General features: G+C 37.2%; 1 protein-coding gene and 1 long non-coding RNA gene across 4 annotated transcripts in view; one reads left to right on the top strand and one right to left on the bottom strand.

Annotated features, from left to right (window-relative positions):
* LOC123874752 overlaps positions 1 to 6,527 on the bottom strand; it is a 29,506-nt gene extending 22,979 nt beyond the window's left edge. Inside the window, exons 1-2 of the long non-coding RNA XR_006798002.1 lie at positions 6,517 to 6,527; positions 3,865 to 3,882 (exon numbers count right to left, since the gene is read on the bottom strand). This is a non-coding gene — a long non-coding RNA (uncharacterized LOC123874752). The remainder of the gene's footprint in view (positions 1 to 3,864; positions 3,883 to 6,516) is intronic.
* The window catches only part of LOC123874751 (hemicentin-1-like), a 156,524-nt gene that overhangs the window by 13,843 nt on the left and 126,280 nt on the right, over positions 1 to 16,401 (top strand). The window lies entirely within an intron of this gene.

Genomic DNA, 16,401 nt, shown 5'->3' with positions numbered 1-16,401 from the left:
GTCAATTGACAAATGTCAAGCTGTCGAGATGGACGTTGCCTAGATACATAATTACATATTTTTTTGAAAATGATGTTTTGGAAACTCAGATAGGTACTTTGGATAGCTATAATCCTGAAAAATCAGTTCAGTTCAGCAGTTTGAAAGTTATCAGCTCTTTTCTAGTTACTGTAACCTTCACTTGTCGGGGGTGTTATAAATTTTTAATTTACACTTGTTCTCTAGTTTACTTTATACATATCTATGATTTTATTTGACAAGCCAATAAAATTCATCATCATCATTATCATTATCAACCGATAGACGTTCACTACTGGACATAGGGTCTCTTGCAGGGATTTTCACACGTTACTGTAAGCTCACTTATCACTTTTAGGTAAACTTATATTAGGTACATAAAGAATTACATTATAAATATTTAAAATGTAAAAATAATAATTATAAAATATCTGCTACGTCTTCAATATTGTTGTGTTGAGCCTAGAGGCGGCATTCATTCATTATGGAACGACAGAGCCGACGGACGTATTGTGATTGTAATTACTATTTAACCCGCATTTAAGAGGATCATTGTCAACGATCCCCCGTCGATTTCCTACGTATGATATTATTGTTCTCATCTCTATCTGCCCTGGTTCGTGCATTCTCGGTTCCTAGATCGGTGCATTTGTGATAACCAATTCTAATTGCTGTGATTGGCTGAATTTACCATGTTCTTGCTGCGACAGTGAGTTTGAGCCACTAGCGGAACAATGTTAGCCGGTCAGAAATGATTGCAATTAGTCAACCTGTATGACGTCCGTGTTCTGTTTTTGATTACAAAAAAGAAAAAATTGTTGTTGCAATCATCAATTTTAGCAAATAGTGAAAGAGAGTCGGCCAATCAGAGGTCACAACTACCGTCACACTTTCTGTCAAACTATGGCAGTAGGCTTACCGAGTAATGAAAACAATTTTTCATTCTGTAATGTCATGTGGCAAGTAGGGTTGCCACCTGCCTCTTTTTGATTTACAGGCTACCACCATCAAAAATACGGGGTTTAGATTTGAAGAAATTTAAAAATTTGAAGTATTTGAAGAAATAGACGGTGGTTCTCTCTGAAATGCATGGAAAGCCTATTTAGATATTTCAGTTTATTTGTAAGTTTTGTATTTTTTCTCTGTATGTTGCCGTGTCTTGATTGGTGAACTGTGTTTGCAATGTGATTTTAAATAAAAGATTTATTTATTTAAATAGCTTTTAAAAACTCTAGTTTTGTAAAGCAAAATGTTATACATTTCATGCATACAATCTTTGCATTTTAACTTAAATTTACATTTAACTTGTAATTCCACCTTCACAGTATCAATACTATGGCCGTAGCCAGGAATCGATTTCGGGAGAGGTTTTATCAGGGCCGGAACTGAATCCTGTCATGAGGAAAAAAACATTCGCTCAACTTTATGGGCTAATTACCTGGTTAGTGGAATTTCGCCTTTCAATTTGACAGTGAGATAAAATACAACAATAAAAAAGCGCGAGCGCAGTGAGCGTAAGTGTTTTTGGTTCAATACAGAAAGAATTAAAGTGAAAGGGAAACGAGTTTAGCCATAGCAAGATTTTATTTTTAAAGCTCCCTATCCATACTAATATTACAAATACGACAGTATATCTATTTGCCTATCTATTTGTTACCCTTTCACGGCCCATCTTCTTTACCAAAATTTTGGTACTTACTATTCAGAGGTAACTTGCATCCCAGACATAAACTTTTTAGCCCGGAAAATCCCCCACGGAATTTTTAAAACTCTAAATTCATGCAAACGAAATTGCGGGGCTTACACCAAGTAATACAAATTCAAAGCGCGAGTGAAGTGAGCGCGAAATGTTTGATATATTTCCAAAAAAAAATTGGTAAGCAAATGCAAGAAATAGTGTAAGTATTATTTTAGGCTTAGGTTTTTGACGGCTTCCCAGGCGCAGTCGCCATTTCTAAATTTCTGGTCTGGTGGGAGGCTTCGGTCATGGCTAGTTATATGGTTAGTATGGCCCTAACGGCCAAGAAATTAGACTGCATCATCACTTACCACTAGAAAAGATTAAAGTCACGGGCTAACTTGTATAAAAAAAGGCTAACATCCTCAAACCAAGTCCCGCCGCCTTGGCTACGACCATGATCAATATCGAGTGGGTTTCGGCTACGCATTGCCGCAAAAGGAAAATATTCTTTCTACTGGACATAACGTCAGTGTTCGGTTTCGCCAGCCAAGTGCGAGTCAGACTCACGCACCGAGGGTTCCGATTCGGGTATTTTTTCGACATTTTACACGAGAAATCAAAAACTGTTATGCATTAAAAAAATTATATATATATAGACCTAGCCTTTTCCCATGTTAATTGGGGTCGGCTCTCCTAACCATATTTCTCCAAGTTGTTCTGTTTTGGGTCGTCATTGTGTCTATTTGGGCTGTTTTCAGGTCGTTCAATACTACTGACATCCAGGTTTGTCGAGGTCTGCCCCGTCGTCTGGGTCCAGCGCTAACATGTATTACGCTTCTGGTCATGTGATCCTCGGGTCTTCTCATGACATGACCATACCACCGCAGCCGTCTCTCTAAGAGTTTGTCTTCGATTGGTGCTACTTTAAAGGTGCCCAGAATATGCCTATTCTGTATTTTATCTAGTAAGGTGACTCCACCTGCCCATCTCAGCATTTTCATTTCAGTTACATGCATCCTAGAAACCTGGGTTTTTTTTACAGGCCAGCACTCCGAGCCATAGATTAGAGCAGGGCGAACAGCGGTTTTATAAACGTTGCCTTTAATACGAATAGGCATCCGTTGGTCGCACAGCAATCCAGAAAGTTCCCTCCATTTCATCCATCCTGTGTTTATTCTGTGTGTGATGTCAGCATCAATAGTTCCATTATTTGACACCATTGAGCCTAGGTATTTAAACATATCAACCTTCTTTACTGGATTCCCTTGCAGTTGTATGGTAGCGCCTTGGTCGATACCACCAAAATTACAGTACATGTATTCGGTTTTTCCTCGACTTACTCTTAAACCGGCATCCTCAAGAGCTGCCCTCCATGTTTCGAGGGCATTAAAAAAATTATGCATAAAAATAAATAAAAATCTGTTTTAGAATGAACAGGTAAAGCCCTTTCATATGATAACCCACTTGATATATGTTATCTTACTTTGAAAATTGAAAATACTAATATTTGTTCATGAACACATGACAGACGGATAGAAGAACAGATGGACAGACGGACAGACGGAAAGACAGACAGACTGATAGACAACGAAGTGATCCTATAAGAGTTCTTTTTGCTTTTGAGTTACGGAACCCTAAAAATATTTAGTTTTATTTGCCCCGTATTTTATTTTCATAATTACCGGTTTCTCTATCCTGACATTCGGGGTAACCAGTAAAATACGGGGCCTCTGGCAACCCTATTCGGAAAACACTGTCACATTCAAGTTAATGTCAAATATTTTGTTTTCAATTACAGAAAGCTGCATCAATCATTATTACAATATTTTCTTTGTTGTGATTGGCTGATTTTTTGAGTTTCAGCCAATAAACAGACTGTTTGCCAATTAAACGTCATAACAATATAAATGCCAGAAAGTTTAACCAAATAAAACAAACTTAATGAGAACCTAGTGAGAATGCAAACGGCACACAATTTATAATACATATTATATTAGTCGTATATAATAGATATTATAGTAGTCATTCACTTTGGTAATAGTCAGATTGTCATCAGTAAAATTGATATTGGTTGATGTATCGTAAATTATTGTTTCGGTGACAAATATTTTTATTTTCTATTTATCTTTGAACAGAATGGAATAGAATGAAATGGAATGGAATACAATGATTAATTTTTATTCCTGTAAACTTTTAGGTAAACTTCAAAGTGTTTTTGAATGGTCAGAAAAATTTACCACTGGTTCGGAATGCCGTTCCTACGTTTTCTAGGATTTCGTACCTTAAAACGAAAAACTAAACTCTTATAGGATCACTTTGTTGTCTATCTGTCTGTCTGTCGTGTGTGTCAAGAAAACCTCTAGGGTACTTCCCGTTGACTCAAAACCATGAAATTTGGCAGGTAACCTAACTGCGTAATTTTGGGTAGTTTTTTGCGACATTGTTCAATAAAAAATTTTGGTTCCAACTCCTCAATCCTGATGTTGCAGGAGACCTGACTACTAAAGCTAATGTCGATTATTAATTGATATTGAAGGTATCTATACCAAGTAAATACTTTGTCGTTGACCTCAACCCTGATGCTGTAAGAAATTGCATTCCTAAATCCTGGTGATCCCTCGGGATTTGAAAAGGATCATTCGATTAAATGTTTTTACGTGGTACAGAAACAAGTTGCATTCCGGGGACGGGTTATTATGGAGAGGCAACTTTTGTTCTGGGAAATGAAAGGACCCCACAGGATTTTTAAAAACCTAAGTCCACGCGGGCGAAGCCGCGGGCATCAGCCAGTTGTAAATATATTTAGAAGCTACTATAAGAATAGGTACCTATTTCCTTATGTTTTCTTGTATGGCAGCGCGCGGTTTTAAATTATAAATTGCACGTCCTGTCCTTTTTTGCAATACAATTTTTTCTCAATATCTACCGCTTTATCTCATAGCAAGATTCCGTAAGACATAGTACAGTGAAAATAGGCAATATATACAATTTTTGCAGTTTCCACGTCAGTATCCGTCGAATAACAGCGTAAGCAGCAGAGCTGAGTTTACCATCCAGTGTTGATATATGGGTGTTCCATAGAAGCTTTGCATCTAACGTTATCCCGAAAAACACAGGGTTCTCCTTTATTTTCAACATATGATTATTTGAATGAATTTATGTCATTTAAGGTCCTGGTATTGGGCAGTGTGAACACACTTAGATTTCTTTGCATTTGGAAGTAAATTGTTAGCAATAAATCAGAGAGTGACCTGTGATATGGCATTATACTATACATTGTCAAAAATTATAATATTTAAGCTGTGCGTGTTGCGTGAGGAAGAGGTTGCAAGAGAGTTGCAGGGTTTGATGCATGCGCTATTGCCAGTGAACATGAGACATATTATTACCTACAGGCATACGTCTGAGTAGGTAACGTATACGTCTAACGCAAGTTGAAATGTACCAGTGTATTTAGGTCTAGATAGTAGACCTATCCACAAGTTTAGAGTCTGGTGCAGTTTCAATGTGGCCCGTGTGTTTAGACCAGTTTAGATTGTCAGTTTCCGCCCCCCGTCACCGTCGGGGGTTGGTCGTCCCCCGCACCTCACCACCCCGCTTGCACAAATCGAGACAGCACGAAATTTTCAAGATTTCTGGGTGTAATTTCTGGTTTTCGTAGTTCCCACATAATTATAACAATATAAAATATATAACGATAATTTTTTTACTACATAATATTCATTAAATTTTCTAGGTCTGTGGTTTTTCCAAATTTCATTAAATTGCTTCGTTGTCTAGAAAAACGAGCACAAAGTTGGGCCTTTTTTTAAAGAAAAATACAAATCTTTGAGCCCCTGTAATTTTAAAACTATATATTTTTAGAAAAATCTAAAACACCACAGACACAGATATTAGTTTCTAGACTATGTCTGCAAAATTTCACGGACTTTGGTTGCTTAATATTCAAATGAAATGGGAACTACGATTGTATGGAGTAAGTGACGGAGAGAGCTCTGTTAAGCAAATAAAATGTTTTGATTTTGATTTTGATTTTGATTGTATTTTGTTAAATGTGTAAAATATACAAAGTGAAAACTAATGTCGAGATTTATTTAAAAATCCTGATAACCTGAAGCTGTAGCTACATTACGGTTTTGCGCCGCCTGAATCCAGCGGCTCCCTGCGACTGGCTTGAAGTCTTCTCCACTATGTGGTGGTCTGCGCTATCCGGTGTGAGATCGCTATTCAAGTACCTTGGCCTATCGGTAAAAATATACCTAATATGAACGATTTGATCCAATAATATGATGTTCCAACTTTTCCAACTGCCTATAGTACGCGACAGGTTGAGATGGCAAGCGCGGGTGACGTGCGGGTGTGCGGGACGTCCCTCCGCCTCATACCCCGATTGCCATCTTGACTGTCGCGTACTATACGTAGTTTCACCTCTGTTTAACCCATTTAGTTCTTGAATCTATTATAATTAATTTATAATATCTATTTATAACACAATACAAATGTGTTTTATCGTTCGTTACCTATGGGTTCGAGTATCATTCATCCGGCTAAGCCTCCCAGGTTAATTAATCATTTTCATCTCGGACTCCACTCACAAGTAGCACCTGATAAAATAACAATAAAGTGGTCTTTGTAAAAAAACTCGTCATAAAACAATGTAGCAAGAAAAAAGAATAAAACTTCGATAAAAAAAGTAATCCAGCAAGCATTTTAAATTAACTCTGTTCACATTACGGAGACCGTAATTTGTAAAAACATCATTTTGGTGGACTTTTTTTGCGGACCGTTAAACCGCTTTTCCACGAGAGATGTGCGACTTTTTTTTAAATTCAGACAAGTTAGCCCATGACTGCAATCTCACCTAGTGTTAAGTGATGATGCAGACTAAGAATGGAAGCGGGCTAACCTGGAAAATGTATGGCAGTTTTCATTAAACCCATACCCCATTGGTTTCTACACGTCATCGTACCACCATCTCTGGTAGAAAGGCAGCCTTAAGCATTTATTTAGCTTTGTCGCGACGTTTCTCTAAACGAGGAATTTTCTAGAAATACGCCATGATTATAATATCGTTTGCAGAATTTTTTGTAAAAGGTTGCCTTTATTTGTTGGTAAGGTAAATGGTTTAAAGGAAAAATGAGCTCATGAAAAATAACGAACTCAATTAACTAACAGACTTTATACCCTGCTTTTTCTTGCCACTTTGGGTTTTTGGTGCAATTCGTTCCCATAATCCATACTTACTATAAATTACAAATAATGTAAACTTGTCTACTGTCGGCTAGTTTAATCGATTTTTACGAGTATAAAGATATCTTGCGTACCAGGGATGGGCATAGGCTTTTTTGCCTTGTAACATCAAAAATCTGGTATATGACAAGTGTAAATTAAAAATTTATTATTCCACCGACAAGTGAAGGTTACAGTAACTAGAAACGGGCTGATAACTTTCAAACGGCTGAACCAATTTTCTTGGATTATAGCTAAGAACACTCTCGATCAAGCCACCTTTCAAACAAAAAAAATTAAATTAAAATCGGTTCACTAGTTTAGGAGCTACGATGCCACAGACAGATACACAGATACACACACACGTCAAACTTATAACACCCCTCTTTTTGGGTCGGGGGTTAAAAATATGTGTAATGATGGGTATACAAGGGATAAGACAGTATTTTTTAAAAAGACACGGAAGTGATGCCACTAGTAGTCACTATAATGCGTAATAAATGACGCGCCATTTTAACTTTTAAATGTCAAATATCATGTCAAAAGCACGATTTTAGTTGATTTTAGTCCTTATTTTAAAGGTGAATAGAGTTAAAATGGCACGTGCGAAGGCATTTCGTAGGAACTAATGTCAGTTGATCTACGGAACCAGGCCACCGTTCTCTAATTTAAAAGTTCTCACACAATATTTACCTACCTGAGTCCGTAAATGTAGAAAAGGCTCCAATAAATTAAAACTTACTTACCCGTTTTAGTATGTACATACATTATAACTGGAAAGTGAGAATTGATGGACAATCTAACCCTTTAAATTGCACGAGTGTCCCTACCAGGACCCAAGAGTTGAGCACTTTACAGTTTGAACTCGGGGGACTAATTAGAATAAAAGAGTGTTAAAGTTCTCTTTAACTGACGGGCGCATTTGGTTGATACGTCTCTCAAGGGACCACCTTTATGGGTTGTGAAGACATGAATATTTTATTCTTCTTAATATGGCTCATATTGGAAATATCAATCGCTTTGGAAGTATATGGCAAAGAGATACAAGCAAAATATACGATATTGTTTATCACTGTACTGTCATCACCTAACATACCTACCGCCAGTTATGTAATTCGTCTGAGAATGAAATGAGATTTTTATAAAAATAATTTTGAAAATTTTGGATTTCGAATAAAATTGATGTTTATTTCTTAAAATTGGTGCAGGATTTTACGAAAAATAAAAAATGAAACAAAAAAAATAAAAGATAAAATTCTCTAGTCTCAAGTATTTAAACAGTTTTACTACAAGTGTAAATTAAAAATTTTCAACACCCCCGACAAATCATTTTCAAATAAATAATTATGTATATCTAGGCAACGTCCATCTTGCCAGTTTGACATTTGTCAATTGACACTTGAATATTATGAACCTAAGGGTTATCTAACCTTCTTTTCTACAAGAAAACTAGAAAATAGCTGATAACTTTTAAACGGCTGAACCAATTTTTTTGGATTATAGCTAAGAACACTCTCGATCAAGCCACCTTTCAAACAAAAAAAAGTAAATTCAAATCGGTTCATTCGTTTAGGCGCTACGATGCCACAGACAGATACACAGATACACAGACACACAGATACACAGATACACACGTCAAACTTATAACACCCCTCTTTTTGGGTCGGGGGTTAAAAATAAAATTGAATTCGCGTTGTCAACTTTTTCCAATAATTATATTATTTATTTGGATAAAGGAGCGAACATTCAATGTTCAAACATTGTTATACCAATGTTAAAAAGTATGTTTTTATCATATAAGATAATAATTGTGTAAAATTTATATTGCTCTTTACAAAAAATATCGGCTATTATACTATAAATGTTTACTCAAGTTCAGCAAATATAATAATATTGTTTTTATTGAATTTATTTTTCTAGAGAGTAGAAAATACAAATATTCAGAGGAAACAAAGCTAACAATTTCATTTCTTTGACTATATTACAAAATTGTTAATATACCCCAAGAATAAACTGTGGGTATAAGCCAATAATACTTGATTGCAGAGGTGAGTTATAAGTTAGTATTTAGAACTTGGTAAAGTTTCTTGATCAACCTGTCGCCGGCTAACTACTGAGCACGGGTTTCTTCTCAGAATGAGAAGGGCTTAGGCCGTAATCTACCACGCTGGCTCAGTAATAATTGGGTGACTTAGCACACCCTTGAGAATATTATGGAGAATTATCAAGTATGCAGGTTTCCTCGCAATATTTTCCTTAATTATAACACACATAACTCCGAAAAGTTAGAAGTTCGTGTCTGGGATCGAACCCCCGATCTCCTAAACATCACCGCTAAACCCAAGGATAAACCATTATTATGCATTAAGCTAAGCCAATAATACTTGGTCGGAGAACTAAGTTCTAAGTTAGCATTTAGAACTTGGTGAAGTTTGCTGGAACTGAATAGTTAGGTCAAACAAATAAGGCAACCAGTTATAGTTTTGGTTGCTTGCCATTCTTTGACGAATAAACATTATTGATTTTACTCCACTATACGCTATCCACGAAGAGAAGTTAGTGTAAGGCTCTTTCTGTTACACAATCCCATAGAAATGACACAAAAAACTCAGTGGGCGTTAACCATTTTGGATCACTAACAAATACAAACGAGTTTCGGTTTTTTAAACAAGGTTTCTATAATTATAGTACTCTATTATAGAAACTATGTTTAAAAAAAACTAAATAGTGTCTAGAGTATATAGCCATCGCCCGCGGCTTTGTTTACACTGTATTGGCAGATGTCCCATCACTAATTTTTAACCCCCGACCCAAAAAGAGGGGTGTTATAAGTTTGACGTGTGTATCTGTGTATCTGTGTGTCTGTGTGTCTGTGTATCTGTGTATCTGTGTATCTGTGTATCTGTCTGTGGCATCGTAGCGCCTAAACGAATGAACCGATTTTAATTTAGTTTTTTTTGTTTGAAAGGTGGCTTGATCGAGAGTGTTCTTAGCTATAATCTAAAAAAATTGGTTCAGCCGTTTAAGAGTTATGAGCTCTTTTCTAGTTTTCTTGTAGAAAAGAAGGTTAGATAACCGTTAGGTTCATAATATTATGTCAATTGACAAATGTCAAGCTGTCAAGATGGACGTTGCCTAAATACATAATTATTTATTTGAAAATGATGTTTTGGAAAACTCAAATACTTTGGATCGTCGGGGGTGTTATAAATTTTTAATTTACACTTGTATTTTAATTTAGTTCCGAGAACGCTCACGTGACTAGGTACTTGGTGAAAGCAAGCAGCTTTAAAAACAGGCCGGCAATAGCAGTCCCAGCGTACTTGTATTAGTAGAGATCAGTGACAACACTAGAATTCAGTCACTAGACTTTTAAACAAAAATGTTTACTGGCTGCAACTCACTTTTGCTTGTAAGTAAATGACCAGCGTCATACTAATAACGAACAGCTTTATACCTATAACATGTATTTTGTTAGGAATGATCCGTCTAGTATGAAGTATATATGAGCATACGATAAATCTTTTTGAACAAGGATTTCAAACACGTACTCGAATTAAAGCTAGAAACAATGTGGAGAAAAAAAATGCGCGATCAAAAAGCTGCAATATCTATACATCAAATAGAAATTGGCAATTCCGGATTGGAAAGGTTCACCCTATAAAGTACGTGAGGCGGTCAAAAACAAACTTTTGCAATAAATAACACGGCCGGATAAGAGTTAGGCCATCGAGTGATACGCAAAGGAGTGGACATAGCGATCCTGCATGTTTATAACATTACCGAGGTAGTATGTGAGTGTAAGAATATCAGAGCAAGATTTCATACTCAACAAAAGTGACCCTATCAACATCAAATCAGTAGGTTTCAAATTACTATGTGGGACCGCTTATTTAAAATGGCTTTAGACTTACTATAATAAGCGTGTCATAACTCATATCGCTTATGTGACATCTTAGAGGAGCAGAGCAGTAACTTGAAAAAATAGTGTATAGAAACGCTAGCCGTCATCCGCGGTGAACTTCTACAATCTCTCTTTATTTTTTGAAAAAATCTTCTTATGGATATTTGGGATGGAGACTTCAATTTAAAAAAAAGAAACAAATGAACGAATGTGGCACATTAGTGGCGTGGATTTAGGTTTTTCGAAATCCCGTGGGAATTCTTTAATTTTCCGGGATAAAAGCAGCCTATGTGCTAATCCAGGATATTATCTATCTCCATTTCAAATTTCAGCCAAATCCGTTCAGTAGTTTTTGCGTGAAGGAGTAACAAACATACACACAAACACACACACGCACACATACACACAAACTTTCGCCTTTATAATATTAGTGTGAAGTGTGATCAAACCTTAACGCTCTTTATCAGGTATCCGAGGCTAAGTTTATGCAATTACATGTAGTTTCTTTATTTCGCTTTCGTACAATTTTTATTATTAGACCCACTGGCCGTGTACTTTGGTAGTTTTTGCGTAGGGTGGGGCCGTATAGCTTATGGGAAAAAGGTACAAAATCCGGTCATTTTATATTCAATAAAATATAAGATCAACTAAACTGTCTTACGATAGTCACGAGATCTATTTATTATGAATCGAATGGTATCCTTTTTTTTGCTAGAATAGTAAACAGCACATGTTTGGAATAGTAAAGGAAATAGGATGAATTACTTCACTGTAGATGAACTATATCATACAATCTGAATTTGTAGTTAGCTTATTTTATCATCTACTAGCTTATGCCCGCGACTTCGTCTGCTTGGCACAAATTTCATACCCCTATTATACCTCCTTGGGCGTTGAATATTCAAAAAATCTTTCTTAGATTCGTCTACGTCATAATAGATATCTGCATGCCAAATTTCAGACCGATCCGTTCAGTAGTTTGAACTATGCCTTGATAGATCAGTCAGTCACCTTTTATAAGTATTTAGACTAGATAATATCGGTAACTTCGTCCGCGTCGATTTAGTTTTAAAAATACCGTGGGTACTGTATGATTTTCCGGGATCATAAGTTAGTTTATTTCGCTGCACGTCTATGCATTGCTTCTTGCGGTGTAATTGAAGGACTAACCAACAAACAAACACACTCGCATTTATAACTTTACCGACTTACTAAAGTTATAAATGCAAAATTCCTATATTGAGCTTATGTAGGTAACAGAAGAAACTGACTGACTGTTTCAACGTATATTTTACCTATCTTTGTATTAAAGATAGCGCAGCTATCATGTCTATTACCTTATTTTAAATTCTGTGGGCGTTCAGCACAAAACCTAAATGTTGAATTTGTTCAGACATAATGTGCCAAAAACAAATTTACATGGTTTTTAATCTCCCAACCTAAATCATTTAAGTCCAGTTACATAGCAGGTGGTTAAAGTTACGTTACGGTTGCCGTTAAATTTTGACCGTCAATAGAAAATTTAGTCTTTTTTAATTCAATGATTAATTATAGCCATTTATTCCATTACAAGTAAAGCCTTAACTGCAGTTTCACCTAGTGATAAGTGATAGCGGGCTAATCTGGTATGGGTATGGAAGTTATATTAAAGTTATATCTATATTGATTTCCACGTTGCATCAAATTGGAATGCTAAATGGCTTAGGGGTACGTTTTTACAGGCAGAGTGGCTTATCAGGTCAGACCGGAGTCAATTAAGGAAATTATAAATTTCTTGATGGAAACTTCTTATTAAGGAAATTATAAATTTCTTAATAGCTTCAACCAGGAATCTAGACTTGATCCTTGTATTTATAAGACCAAAGCGTTTACTTTGCTAAGGAAGTCGCCAAGGTTTATTAACTTTCTACTAAATTTTACCTTTAATCTTATTCGTGGAATTATGAATACTGACTTGTGCAAGCCATTTTGCTTTTTATTGGCTGTCAAAATTTAACGGTAACCGTAACGTAACTTTAACCGCCAGTCATGCACCTGGGCTTTAGTCTAATAGGCGTTTACGTAATGCAGTCACGTATCAACGTTAAATTCAGCGTACAAAATATGTAGCAAAGGTTCACGCACTTGTACCAGCCCTACCCTTTCCATTTGACCGAATGTTATACAACATAATCGAAATATAAATTTTTCTTTACTGTTCCTATAACCTTTTTGGTAACTTTTCACGGAACAAGGGTCGGAGATAGGGTTGCCAACCGTACTTTATTATAAAATATACTATGTACTTTATTTCGGGCAAAGGTATTTTATGCCTTATCGAAAATAAAATAGCAACATAAAATGTATATTTTTAACCTGACCAACTAAACAATATTTAACGCAAAGAAAATAATATATGTTACTTATTACTAAATGATGCCCGCAACTTCATCCGTGTGTATTTAGGTTTTTGAAATCTCGTGAGATCGTTAATTTTCCGGAAGAAAGAGTAATTAATATGTTACTATCCAGTTAACTATAACTGCTTACTGCACCCACGCAACAAAATACGTTACAGCAACCCATTACCTCGTTGCCGCATGTTAAAACAGTCGCCACGAAATTTTTAAAAAACCAAAATTCACGTGGATAAATTCGCCAGCAACATCTGGTGAGCAAATTGTTGGGTCACTTATTACTGATTCAATTAAACTCAGACTTCACCGTAGATCATGTATTTAATTTACATAGCAACAACAGAGCTTATCTACTTATAAACTATGTACATGACCAACCGAGTTGGTAGGCGCCAACCAACTGCCCGACTCTGCCGCGCGCAGGCGGCTCATTCCATTTTACTTACATCAGCCCTTTTAGTCCCCCACAATATTCCCCCCTTTTAAAAAAAAAAAAAAATTTTGTTTCTACAACACACAAAAAAATTTTTATATAGTGATTTCAAACATTACTACTGAGCTCACAGGTCGCTTTGTTGCTGACTACGCGCCACTTGGAATGTAGATCGCTATAATTGTAAACAAAGGCTTCACATTACGGTCACTTGATGTGGGACTAAAAGTTACACGCGCCTAACCGACTTGGCAAAATAAGTGGTACTCAACACTATTAACACATAACAATAAATTTTCTTCAAAACTTGTAACGTTCTTTTATTTCCTAGATACCTGTAAGGGCCATGCTAGGGTTTTATATTTTACGACACATTCCTACATCTACAACACATTACGAAATACGAGCTCCGCTTATTACACATATTCCACTAATACGTTTGGTTCTGCGTGACACCCGGTAGGGTGGATTGGATCCTTACTGTCGGGACCTCCAATCCGACACTAGCAGCCTCTTTACGTAGCCACTTCCCAATCTTTTTCCTGATTTGGTTCCTTACACCATAGCAGTAGATTATACATAAAAATATCGTTACAGTGCCCAGCAATGCAAACAGCAAGTTAATTTTTGATTCTAAGTTTCCGTTATTCGACACGGTCTGTTCAATAGCCACATTATTCTGGTTCCTTTCCTCTTTACTCTGACCGTAACCCATTGTTGCTCTCGCTAATAGATACGTATATGTACTGTAACTACTTAACAAATGATTTCTATATTATTTAATTAATTAATATATACTACTTGTTACATATTCTGCTCACGTTCGACCTAATTACTGTGTTGCATCTGCTTTACGTTACTGCGTAATATAAAAATATACAATAAAAATACACCATTATTTTTCTGTATTGCCTAACTCATTACTCAGCAAACCGCACTGGTCTAATTATTCTACGGCCGCTACGTGAGGTCTTTGGCGGCATGCAGTTTTCTACCTTATCACTTGGCGTTATAATCGGTTCCTTATACTCACAACGCTCGTCAACCTCGTCGTTTAATATGAATGCAGGCTTCAGTCTGTCTATTGATATATATAACTCCCTATTAGGTAGCTGAATTAAAAAACATTTTTTGTTCCTCTTGATTACCTGGTACGGACCTTGGTACGTGGGTGTTAATGGCTTCCGTACCGCATCATTCCTTACAAACACATGCGTACACTTGTGTAACTCGGGGTGGCAAAACGTCTCTTTAGGATCGGTGCCTTTCCGAGTTACGGGGTTAAAACTATGCAACGTCTTGCGTAATCTGTCCACGAATGTGTACGGGTCATTACCTTTGTACGACGAACTTTCCGCGAAAAAATCGCCAGGTAACCTGATATCATGCCCGTACACCATTTGCGCCGCACTTACCCCTGAATCACTCCTGCATGCTGCTCGGAGACCTAGTAAAACTGTTGGCAACTCCTGTACCCAACACTCGCTACGAATCATTCTTGCTGTAATTGCTGTTTTGAGAGACCTATGCCACCTCTCAACCAACCCATTACTTTGTGGGTGATACGGGGTTGTCCTGATACGTTGCACCCCCATTAATTTCATGAGATTCTGGAACACTTCCGCTTCAAACTGCCTGCCCTGGTCCGAAGTCAGCCATTTTGTTCCCCCGAACCTGCTGCACCACCCTGTATATATTACCTCGGCTACCGTCTCCGCTGTAATGTCCTTGATGGGAAACGCTTCCGGCCATCGTGTGTACCTGTCGACGATGGTAAGTAGGTATCTGTATCCATCTTGTGATGTCGGTAGGGGCCCAACTATATCGACATGTATATGATCGAACCTCTGGCATGGTGGAAAAGACTCTAATTTTGAAAGTGTGTGCCGACTCACCTTGACCTTCTGGCATTCAATGCACGCTTTTGCCCAAGACCTGACATCCCTATTCATATCTTTCCACACGAACCGTTGTGCTACCATCTTGAGGGTTGCCTTAACTCCGGGGTGACTTATATTATGAACCGCTTCAAAAACATGCCTCCTGAACTTCCCTGTTATGTATGGCCTAATACGGTTCCCTGTTACATCACAATAAATGCCTTTACTAACGTTAGGTATGCTAACACGTTCCAACTTAAGACTGCTTACATTGCAATCGTTTCGTAACCGCATGACCTCATCGCTTACCTCCTGGTCCCTAGCTAATTCCTCGTAATCGATTACCGTTGGGAAAACAATGGTCTCTATTCTCGATAATGCGTCCGCGACCGGGTTCTGATGATGACGGGTTCCGGTGATATGTTGTATATCGCTGGTAAATTCGCTAATATACAACAATTGCCTGACTCTCCTTGGGGTCTCTTTTTCTGAACTTACTTTAGTTAGTGCAAAAGTTAACGGTTTATGATCCGTAAATACTGTCAGTTGCCGTCCCTCGATCATATTCTTAAAATGTGTGATAGCCATGTAGATCGCTAGTAACTCTCGATCGTACGTGCTATACTTGCGTTGCGCATCGGATAGTCGCTTGGAAAAATAGCCTAAGGGCTTCCACACACTGTTGACTTTCTGTTGCAACACCGCGCCTACACACGTATCTGACGCGTCTGTCATGAGCGCTAAAGGAACGTTAGAAATTGGGTGCGACAATGTAACGGCGCTTTTGAGGCTTACCTTACATTGTTCGAATGCTTTCTCTGCCTCGCTGTTCCAATTGATTTTTGTCTTATCGTGCTTTT

Source organism: Maniola jurtina, chromosome 19, assembly GCF_905333055.1.
Source record: "Maniola jurtina chromosome 19, ilManJurt1.1, whole genome shotgun sequence".
NCBI classification, from domain to species: domain Eukaryota; kingdom Metazoa; phylum Arthropoda; class Insecta; order Lepidoptera; family Nymphalidae; genus Maniola; species Maniola jurtina.
Note: the sequence above shows the minus strand (reverse complement) of the source record. Positions and strands in the feature narration are given on the sequence as shown.